Source organism: Mercenaria mercenaria, chromosome 16 (genome assembly GCF_021730395.1).
Source record: "Mercenaria mercenaria strain notata chromosome 16, MADL_Memer_1, whole genome shotgun sequence".
NCBI classification, from domain to species: Eukaryota; Metazoa; Mollusca; class Bivalvia; order Venerida; family Veneridae; genus Mercenaria; species Mercenaria mercenaria.
Window position 1 is genome coordinate 44,813,624 of NC_069376.1, and position 11,511 is coordinate 44,825,134.

Here is an 11,511-nt window from a genome sequence, read left to right on the forward strand (position 1 = left end):
GCAAACCTGGTATGTTAGAAAGAAAATCTCATCCCTTCAACATTATTTGGAACACTGTTATTGTAAAAAACCTGTTTTTTCCTTATAAAAAAGCTTAATATATTGTGTTGAATGTACTTTCACAAAGACCTCTGTTTTCCTATTACATTCATAGTACCACATCCTTATCCACAAAATAATGAATATTACAGGTGTCCATCAGTATTATATCAGTTTAGGAATATGTTTTTTATTTTCCCACCATTGATTTCTTGAATATGCACCCCTTCCACATTTCTGTATGAACTGTGAATGTAGCAATATGCGTCCCCTTAAACGACAGCATAATAATAATTTAATAATAACTTTATTTTAAGAAGGTGACATATTAAGAGTACATAGTATACGTACAACTTATTTCCAATATGTTAAAACACATAATATACTACAACAATAAGAGTAACAATAGCACAATTTTAACGACAAACACGCTTTAAAAACAAACTCGATTTGAAATGATTTTACCAGGAGAATAAATCAGTGTAATTCATTTTGCTTACATGTACATTCATCCATCAATATCATAAAATTTAAAAGCTAGATCTATCCTATGCCACAAAAATGCATGATAAATGATAACGATTTAAAAATAAATAAATGAATAAATAAAAAAATCTCAGTGTTAGTAACGTTGTTCTTGTAATAAATAATCCTTAATTTTTCGTTTAAATGTTAATAGATTAAACTTGCAGTTTGATGGAATTGAGTTCCAAAGTTGGCTTTGTATGAGAATGTTTGTTTCAAGTAGTTTGTCCGGGGCTTCAGCAAAGAAAGATCCTTACGTGTCAAGAAACGAAGATTATATTTATCGCTGTGAGCAAAAGATAATAATTCAGACATATATTTTGGTACAAGGTTATGGTCACATTTAAAAACCAGTACAGCCATGTGATAATTGCATTTGTTTTCAAAAGTGAGCAGATTCAGATCATGTTTTAAACACGCTACTTGCGATACGTTTTTTTCGTTAATATTACGTACACGAATTGACCTGTTCTGTATATTATATATTTTATCAGTATCTAATTTATAAATCGAAGCCCTTGTCTACGCGTAGGAATAGATCAAGGGGGGTATTCGATCTACTCCTTACCACCGAAACAAAATGGCGGCCAAAACTGAAAATGTGAGTTTTTCTTACTTTTTTCCTTTTTCAAGGATATCTAGACAATAGCACATGTCTATCAACCTGCTCCACTGTTTTCTCTATCAACCGGTACCTTTCACTTTGGAAACAGTACTGTAATTAGTCTGGAATGCTGGTCATGAGATTCGAATCGATGAAAAATCCTCCGTTAAAAACGGGATAAGGAATAGTGCGACTTGCAAAAATGGTATTTTTTACCTAATATATCGCAGGTTGTAAGCTATTTTTCTGATTTGAAGGAATATTTCCACATACTTATCTAATACTGTTCGTTTTGTGCAGATCACAGTTCGTATTTTCAAAAAAACACAATTTTTGTCCGATGGTAAGGAACAGTGTGCGAAAATTAGAGGATAAGGTGCAGTGCAATTTTTTCAAGTTTTTTACAGTTTTCTTTCATCGTTTCTGAGATAACCAGTTGACATTTCTCTACCATGTAATAAATGAAGGGGTCGGATTGAGGCCGGAGTAGAACAGTAACATAATCTCCGAATGAACAATTATTACCAGACAAGATATGTCAGTAGGTAAGCAGACTTGACTTTTTCAGTGATTGTCGATTAAACAAAACTGTTGTTCTCCGTTCTACGTGGTGTCTTATATCACTTTTGACCTAGATATTTGGCCAATCAAACATTTTATAGGAACTTATATTTGGCCATTCAAATGCTAAATAGGTAGGGAGCAAATGTTACCGATTTTTCAACTGGTTAAATATACAAAGTAACCAATTTCGTCTTCAGAAGATATACTACAAAAGTTTGATTTCCACTTCAGAAGCTTTTCACGAAATATAAACAACAACGATTCTTCTGGAAATTACAAATCGGTTAGGTCTCTTGGTAGACTTTTATGATTATTCATGACGGCAAAGAACCGTTGCTTTTTATATTTCACAATCTCATTTGCATATTTAAATTTAAGTGAAACTCTGATCATCTTACTGTAATTCGTGTAGTATAATACTAGTAGCAATTTTCAGTTGCTGTGCATTTCCATGTGTAAAATGAATGATATTTCCGCATAAGTATTTGGTTGTCGTGCTTTTGAAATATATAAACCAGGCATTCGGAACAGGACAATGCTCTATTCTGTATGCTAAAACATACGGTAATCCAATCTCACTTGAAAGACTTCCAAGTAGGATGTCTCGTTATCAGCCTGCATGAAAAAAGTGAAAAATGTAAACATTTTCATAAACATGGCTATAACTATGGGGAGTCGGATTCAGTCTTCATTTAAAAATGCGAGAGGAATTATTCACCCAAAATCACTAGTGAGGCGCATGTGTATGTCACTGCTTATTATCTTATTCACAAGTCAATAGAAGAGTAATTCGTCTCCATGTCATATAGCACTAAGCTTGTTTGATTTTTATACCGAATCTTTGACTGTTACCTTTGTCTGTTAGTAATTTATGAAGCTTCAAACTACCGTAAACAATACATTCGTTACTGTCGCCAGCTCATTTTTATGTTTAATGAACGTTCTTGTAGTTAAAATTCATCAGTAGTCAACGAAATCACATATTTTTATGAAGTAACTTTGGAAGTTATTTTATAATCAAACATAGATACAAATTTTTCCGGACTTCTTTGGTATCAGTCATCATTTAAAATGATGTCTCAACCATAATGATACTTACGTTATGCAAAAGAATATGATAATGTTTCTGGGTAGAATAAACATTCACACATGTCTGTTCGTAAATTATATAAATATTATGCTTGCTCATTCATGCTGTTAATTCGGGTTACATTTTATATCATATCAGCGTGGAAAACCTTACCCAAAAGCGTATATAACAGATTGATACATCCGTTACCGTATTGTAGAAATATCGCAATTTAATTCATTTTTTTAATGCTCTTAAAGACGAAGTTCATTGTCATATCTGATAGCTGATTACCCTTTAGGCAACAAATATCTATCTATGAATATTCTTTATGAGCATCAAAGAAGGAAATGATACATACGTGATCGATACATACGTTACTGAAATATTTAAAACTAACTCCTACGTCAGCATACGTCAACAGTGACGCAGGGTTTCATGTTTACAAGCTTTTTAGGCCGCCAACTTTTAGTTTTGATAACCTTTTATCACGTACACATTGTAAACAAATTCAGTTTTGAGAATTGTATGCTATAGATATGATAAGAGAATAATATCACACCGTAATAAATTTTCATGTCTAATAATTTTTAAACATAGAATATGCTTATTATTTTCAAATGAAATCATTACATATATATTAATGTATATAAAAGTAAAGATACAGTATGTACAAGTGATACATACGTAACCAATAGTAACGTATGTATAATTTCAAATAAAAAACATTTCTTTTTTTTGTGGCATTCGTAATGTAGTAATAAAATAATTTGAATATCATGTTCGGAATATACAGGATATGAATAGGTAGAAAAGTATTTTCGCATTATGTTTAATTTTGAATGGGTGCCATTATTTATCTCCAAAGTTGATTTGACAATGTAATTCAAGTTCCATTTGATCTGTAATTCATTTACATCAATCTTAACGCTTCAATTCATTCGTACAGGATGGATTTTATATCGTTTCGTAGAATTTTGACGGTTACATAACGCAGATTCTTATTTTTGTACAGCAGGAGGTTACATGCCAGTGTAATTGTGCAGTAACGTATGTATTTGCTTTGAAAAAAAAGCTATTTGTTGCCGCGATATTGTTTATTCTTCTTTTCTGCAATTCACATGATATGCATAACTGCCTCGATAGTGATTAAACACTTTCTTTATTATAGTTTTAGACCAATATACTAGAAATTTAGGACGTACATAAATTTCAGGACAGTATCATAGATGATTGAATTCAAATGAGAATACACTATTGCCCATTAACAGTAATACAAAATTTAATGTTATCGAAACATATTCAAAGGGCATATAAAAGATTTTATTAAATTAACGAAAAGTGGTATCGGTAAGTACATTGTATATGCATAATTTACTTAACTGGTACATACGTTACCTTGAGCATACTCACCGATTTTGTGTTATGTATGATGAAAATATGATAGAATGTTCTCAAAGTTGTTAGAATGACTGTAAATATTCCAGGACTTTTCCTTCAGACAAAACTATTGTTTGTATTACGTTTAAATTACATAGAAAAAAGAAAAAATTCTGGTTTAGTTCACTCTGAATGTTTAAATAAAATTTGATTTCAATTCACCTTGTTAGTTTGATATACGAAGCCGGAAAAATAAATGCAGTTTGTATAATCAGTATGTAGTTAAAATCCTGGTATATACCGACACAGTATGTCAACCGCGCAACTGTTCCCGAAAACAGTCTGTTGTTTAAACACTGGTGTAGTCACGTATGTATTTTGAAAACCCTCAAGGAAAAAGTGGTGATGTTTTTTAATGTATCATAACTTTCAGAGAAAATTTTCATGGTTGTTTTTTTTTGTGTGTGTTTAATCTAGGTATGTTTTATTTTGGAAATGAAAGCACCTCACTTGTATACCTCAAAATCTTTTTTTTTTTTTTCAGACTTTTTACGACCTATATGCGCCTAATTAGTGATTTTGGGTGTATTACTTCCCCAAAAAAGCTTTTAAAATGTTTGAATTATTATATACCATTAGGAGAAAGGCTTCTGGAAAATAAGGTGTAGTCCTTTTTATAAAAAAAGATGTTAGCAGTAGTGTTTTCAAATCATAATATTAAGATTTAGATTCGTTTATTTATAAAGCTTATGGAACTATAGATGTGTTGATAAACGTATTTTATGATACTGCTTTCACCCCTGAAATTAACATGTGTGCTTTAACACATAGTGGGAACTCCAAAAACATTAGAAGCATAAGCACCACTTGTCAAAACACAAATGTAAAAGCACATAGTGTAAACCATCCTATACCAAAAAGACATTTACAGATCTCGAGTTAAATGTTGGCAAGGGATACTATAGTAAATACTTGCTAAACTTTTGGCGTTCAGTACATCACGTGTCTGATAGACAATTTTACTTGATTGTCTCTGAAAAGAGCGAAGAAAAAAGTCGCTTGAAGAAGTGAGCTGCACCTTATCCTCATATTTTCGTACACTGTTCCTTACCATCAGACAAAAAACTGTGTAATTTAAAATTGCGACTTTTAATCGGCTCCAGACTAACCATGAAGGAAATATATATTGAAATTTTACTTCTAATCAGAAAAATAGCTCACAGCTGTTTGAATAATTAGGAAAAAATACCATTTTTGCTAATCGCACTATTCCTTATCCCGTGTTTAACGGAGGATTTTCCATCGATTCAAATCCCATGACCAGCATTCCAGACAAATTACAGCACTGTTTCCAAAGTGAAAGGTATCGATAGATAGAAAAAACAGTGGAGCAGGTTGATAGCCAGGTGTAATGGTCTAGAAATCCTTAAAAAAGATAAAAAGTAAGAAAAACTCATATTTTCAGTTTTGGCCGCCATTTTGTTTCGGTGGTAAGGAGTAGATCGAATACCCCCCTTGTAGATGTTAAATGTTTATTTTGTTACTTTGTAACTTCATTTTTGCACCTAAGTGAAAAAGGGAGCCGCCTGAATTGTATTGGAATCCATCCAATTGTATTCTAAGATAGTTCACAAATATACACCAAAGTGTATAACGTCGTTCAGGGTGTTATTGGACATGGGTATTATCGAACAAGCTAAGAAACGTCGTGATTGTGGCAATTTTAATGAGACAGATCTCGAATGGTACGGGGATAAAATAGTAAAAGTTATACAGAGCTGAAGTTAAAAGAATAGGAGACAGATTAATTTATAGGATGCAGTTTTCATCTGCTCCGCAAATAAAGGCTAGTAGTGAACTGGCACGTAATTACATTTATTATATACCTATATGAATTCTATAAAAAATCTGCTTGTATTTCACAATTAAATATGAACAGACAGACAAATATTCCGTATTGTACCTTTTAAATTCCGTATTGTACCTTCCGTATTGTATGCTGACGGACTATTTTCATTAATATACATTACCCAACATATTTCTATAAAAAGCGCACATAAAAACTTCACTATGTTCCATTTAATATCGATAAACATTGAAGATTTCGTTCAAGAACAAAACAAGAATCAAAATTGTAAAGGTATATAATAAAAGGGTCATTATAACAGTAGCTAGATCTGGGACTTTGTATTCGGCTCTCGTGGATTTTGCAAGGTCGGATCACACTCGGCGCTTGCGCGCCTCGTGAGATCCGATCTGGCAAAATCCACTCGAGCCGAATACTGCATCCCAGATCAAGCTACTGTTATAATAACCCCATTGTATTACATAATTACATGTATTACATTGATTAATGTGTAAAATGAAAAAGAAATAGTGGAAGTGAAGCTAATTTTTGTGTGATATTCTTCATTCTACTAAAAAGAAATCTTTTTTTTCCTCATAAAATTAAATTGCATGGGGACCCATTGCTAAACACTTTCTAGAAATAGAATGACTGAAGTACATATTGCCAGTAGATAATTTCTCGTCCATTTTCATCTATTACTGTCTAATTTGCTTCATAAAATAACAAGGAGATGGTGAAGAAAAGTAAACAAAATCATATTGGTGGTTGCGTGTCCAAATAATATCACGTTAATGACAATGATGTGGACAAATTAATGATCAAATCGGGTCTACATGCCTTCCGAAATCTGCAGCTATAGAAATTAGACATTATTTTTAGCATAGAATTTAATTCATATGCAAATCTCTGCACCAGTTGTCTATCTCTAGATAATTTGCAGATTTCCTGTTCAGTGATGAAATGAATATATCACAAAGTTTATTTTATAAATCCTTTCTTCCTTTAAAATGTAGTGTACAGATACAGTTCATGAAAAATTTAAGTCTCTGAATATCTGATAATCTAGAACATGTCATTAACTAAACGAATCGATTGTATACGAAAAAAAGAACCGTCTGTTTGATGGCGTTCAACATTCACACGAGAATAATCTTGTAAGATATAGTTTTGAGTTTCGTATGTAAGGCTGGTGCGCCATGCTAATTGCCAAATGCTAAATGACAAATTTATAAAGCTAATTGCCAATTGCAAAATACTTAATGCTAAATGCTATCTGCTAAATGCTATATAACGGCTGCTAACCGCGCAGTTTGAGCACCATTGGTGCTTTGCTTCAATGGAATTGCGGCGCTTCCGGTGAACGATTTGCGCTCGAAAAATAGAGAAATTTACGGTAAATGGTTTCTTTTCCTTTGAAGTATTTTGTTATTGGAATAGGATATCAAAAATCGGGCTTCGTAGTCCGACCTGTATATAAACAAAGATTTATCCTGGAAAATATGTTTTTTTTTAAAAAAAGTGAAAGAACAAGCAATATAGTGAGGTATGATGAAAATCTACAGGCTTCTTTGTAAAAAAACAAAAATCGCCTGAATGAACCACAACGTGTGCATAAATGTTACCGTCTTGCTTACCTATCCATTCCAAAGGAAAATACAGTAAACAAAATATCGTTTTTGATATTATCGCACTTCACGTTATGTTTACTTTACTTGAAGATCAAAGCCATTGCTGAAATGGGCAAAATGTACCCGGTGCTCTAATTGCCGCACCAAAGATAGAATTTCAACTCTGCCTTCTGTTTTTCAGTTTCAAGTATAAATGTACCAATTGCATTTAATTCTTTCAGGTAGTACCAACCACCATGCAGTACCTTATTAGAACAGGCGAACAATTCAGAGTCCAAGAAAGAGAAAGACTGGAGGGTTGTCCTGCGTAAAACGTTTACCGAAGAGCTGTTGGACAAGCACAGAACAGTGATATCATTATAATTCATAATTTGATACTCACATTACTTTGAGATCTCAATGATGATATTTTGAAGATTATAGACAGGCTTGCTCATGATATGGGTATATCTCCGAAAGAGTTCCTGTGTGCAGACTGACGATAAGAAGTATCGACCGGACAACAGCTGGTTACGGCAATGAGAGACTTCAAAATCTACATGCATACCCATGTATCAGACGCTTGTTGCTTTACCCTTCTTAAACATCCTGTGACATGTCTTTTGTAGCATGAAACATCTACGAGTAACAATGACCAGTGGCCGGACTGTCTTCCCTAGCAGTATTACACATTGGCAACTGGACACTGGCATTAACTCAGTGACCACCGTCTGTACATCAGTCAGTAACACAAAGTTCACAAATTCTTGCTGCCTTCAGTTTGCTACATTTTAAAGTATTAGAAGTATATAACTATGATTTAGAACTATGTTTGAATTAAACAGTAAAATGACTAGAATCATGATGCCCAACTGACCGCTTATTACTTAACAAGAGTTCTTGATGGACTATATACATTTGTATTTGTTTTCGAGTTTGCTTGTTTCATTGTTACTTTCCTGATATGAACACAATCATGTGATTTCCATTTCAGATACGTTGAACGATTTAAACAAAGCCATTTCTGAAAATTGAATTACCGACTGTATATTTGTCAAATTAAGGTGCGCAGACCGCTCACCGGTAGTGCCGCAATTGCACTGAAGCGGAGCACCAGTGGTGCTCGAATTGCGCGATTAGCAGACGTGTATATGCTATATATACTTAATGCTGACTGCCAAATGCTAAATGTCAAATTGCTAATGCTTATTGCCAATTGATAAATGCTAATCGTCAAATTCTTTAACTTTATGAGTTATTGATATGCATCTCTTAAACTAATAAATGTAACATTTAATTATGTGAAAACCAATAACATGTTATACCGGTCATGTCTTAATGGGACCCAACTTTTGCCTACAAATGTTTAGATTTTTTTTAACAGAGATATAATAAAAGCCAATGACTATTTAAACGATGCATTCATACACTTAGCAATAAACATTTGACATTTCTTGTTTCGTATTTCGCAATTATCATTTGACAGCAACCGTTTGACGATATTTGACATTTAGCATTTGGCAAATATCATTTTGCACTAACTATTTGGCACGTAGCAATTGGCAATTAGCATAGTGCACCGACCTTCCTAGTATAGATACATTGGAGGCTGGAGCGCCATGCTAAGTGTCAAATGCTAAATGCGAAATGTTAAATGCCAGCTGCTAAATATTGACTGTCAAATGGTAATTGTCAAATTATAAAAGTAAATTGTGAATTTCTAAATGTGGAACAATAATTGCTAAATGTTTATTGCTAGTCTAAACAACGAACTGAATATATCAGTGTGTATCGAAGGCAGGTGCGCCATGCTAATTTCCAAATGCTAAATGACAAATATCTAATGCTAAATACCGGTTATCAAATGCTAAATATTGCCTAAAATTTTTATATGCCATATGCTTAACGCTAAATGCCAAACGTTTCATGTTAAATAGCTAATACTTATTGCCAAATGATAGATTCTAGTTGTTAAATTCTTAAACTTTATGAGTTAATTACCTGTATCGCTTACACTAATGAATGTAACTTTTAATTATTTCAAACTATAATTGATAGTGTTCTACCAATTTTAACTGAAGCAATAACGTGTTGTATCGGTGATGAGAACATACGGCCGGAACTCTTTACTTTAAGATGCTCTAAAGTAAAGCTTTCAACAGAAACAAAATTATGTAACAAAGGCCAATGGCTTTTAAAGTATGCATTCATCCACTGATATATTTAGTTCTTTATTTGAATAAGCACTTAGCAATAAGAATTTGGCATATATTGTTTTGCATTTGCAATTAACAATTAGCATTTATCGTTTTTCAATTGCCGTTAGATTGTCTATATTTGACATTAAGCATTTGGCAAATAGCATTTTGCATTAACTTTTTGGCATTTAGCATTTGGCAATTAACATGGCGCACCGGCCTTTCATAAGTGTGAGACCGTGCATCCGTTAATTAGTCAATGTCTTTCGTTTCCTAGCTTTTTCTCATGCTAGCATGGTACATCGGCATTTCATAGAAAATGTTGTGTATGCTAATTTCCTGGACTTAATTATTAAAAAAGCTTTTTTATACAACAATAGGATATTGCCTTTTGATGCACGGATAGTAGAAGATCGATAGTAAGATGGCAATATTTCATCTGATCCCATTCCTTTCATCCTGCTAACCTCCATCATCCTCGCGTTTTCATAATTAGGCAATGAGCTACGTTGGGACATGAACTAACCATGATTTTGTAGGTTAACTAACATTGAATTTAAAGAATGCATAACTGTTTAATGTTCACTACTAGTATACACGAAGATTTAACTCCGTCGCATTTCATTTGCTAGTTAGCATATAAACGTCTGCCGGTCAGAGACCACCCATTTAAAAAAAGTACAGTTTTCTTAGAATAAGGTAATCGTATGCATGAGAATAACATAATAGTTGTCCGCTCTGACTGGTAGGTAATCTAAACAAACACAAGAAGTTACCTTTTTTAAATTAGAAATTTTAAGTACATTTACGGGACTTTATCATACATTTTGAAACTATTTGCTTCATTTATTGAATATTGACAAAAATCAAACGGTTTCTCCCCACATGCCAACGATGTAAACAGGGGGTCATCTCATTCATGCGAAAGATACAAAAATAAAGTATATCATTATTCATTATCATATGATTTATTTTACACCGCTGTTTTGGCGTGGCGCACTCGGGTATAGATTATAGGATTTTACATAAACATTTGTCTGATTTTTCGTAATTTGTCAAGACAATTAGAAGTTTCTTGCATACCGGACCGGAATTTTCAATGACTTCACATGTGCTGGAATTAACGCTGTAACTCGGCAGAGCCTCGTTACTGCCTACACATTTACTCTCGAGACCGAATAACCCCATCTACACCTACAACCAGTGAAAGTATCTTTTTCCTGCATACCATATTCAACAAATAATAGGCAAAATGAGATCAAACAAAATGATTTACTTATAGCATTTTACATTAGCGTATTAACAAAGCGCACATACTTTAAGCCCGTAACAGGAAGTCCCAGATCGGTATGCAAGAAAACTCCATTTTACCCCCGGAGGCGTAAAATGACTCTAGATAGTGCTGTAAATTACGTATAACGGACTACTTCTACAAAATAATTTCGTGCAGTTTTTAAATTATTATTTAAACCGGATAAAAAATCACTTTGAAAGGACACGAGGATTGGCAGAAAGATTAGGATTATTACAGTCAAACCTGTGTTAAAGACCACCTCTGAACAGAGACCACCTGGCTGTAAAGAACGCATGTTTTGTTTCCCTTTTTAACATATACAGTGTATTTTAACCTGTGAATAAAGACCACCTCCCTATAAAGACCACAATTTGGCTCTCCC